At 40.6% G+C, this 769-nt stretch overlaps 1 long non-coding RNA gene across 1 annotated transcript; it reads left to right on the top strand.

The window, feature by feature from the left end:
* On the top strand, positions 1-710 carry LOC113473337. Its single transcript, XR_003395337.1, has 2 exons — positions 1-74; positions 627-710. It is a non-coding gene; the product is annotated as an uncharacterized LOC113473337 (long non-coding RNA).
* Positions 711-769: the final 59 nt, after the last annotated feature.

A 769-nucleotide genomic window follows, 5' to 3' on the forward strand; every position in this document is an offset into this window, starting at 1 on the left:
GATGGCCAACAGCATTTTCACGGTGGTCAATCTACTTGTTGTTGCCACCATGATGGTTGCTGGATCTTTCAAAGGTAGGTAATTTCGGACTCTTTCGACAATACACTTGCGATAGGATATTGCCAACACCAGACGTTCTGAAAGAGCTATACAGATACTTTTCTCTAACCCTTTCATATTGTTCATGAATTGATAGTTAAAAAACAAAAGTACCAACTGTTAAAATTCTGCCCAGTGACCACCAATCTTTTATTCCTCCAAGATCCACCAATCTTTAGAGTGGGCGTTTTATGCTGGGATAGTGTGGTAGGAAAGAAAACACAATACGAAATTAGCTGTCTATGACATTGGTCACATTGGCTTGGTTACTCAATAAGTCAACATATGGCAGGATTGCCAAGAAACGGAAATTAAATCTAATTTAAGATCCTTCAAGTCGGAGACTGAAAGGTCCTTCTAACACCGTTCAATGTAGGTATGTTGGAAATGTCGGAATGATTGACCATCAGGCCATTAAAATAATAATAAAAAAATGTCCTTTCAAGAAACTAAAGCAAATTGATAATTTGATTGAAAGTTCCCTGAAACAGATCAAAATATTAACCCATTTCGTCCCTTTTTCACAGTGGACTTCGCCAACTGGGTAATACCCAAGGAGAGTATTCCTGCTGACAAGAGAGGGGGTGAGGGTGGTTTTGCTCCCTGGGGACTAAGTGGCATCATGGCGGGAGCTGCCAAGTGCTTCTTTGGGTTCGTAGGTTTCGATTGC

Source organism: Diaphorina citri, unplaced genomic scaffold (assembly GCF_000475195.1).
Source record: "Diaphorina citri unplaced genomic scaffold, Diaci psyllid genome assembly version 1.1 scaffold25328, whole genome shotgun sequence".
NCBI lineage: Eukaryota > Metazoa > Arthropoda > Insecta > Hemiptera > Psyllidae > Diaphorina > Diaphorina citri.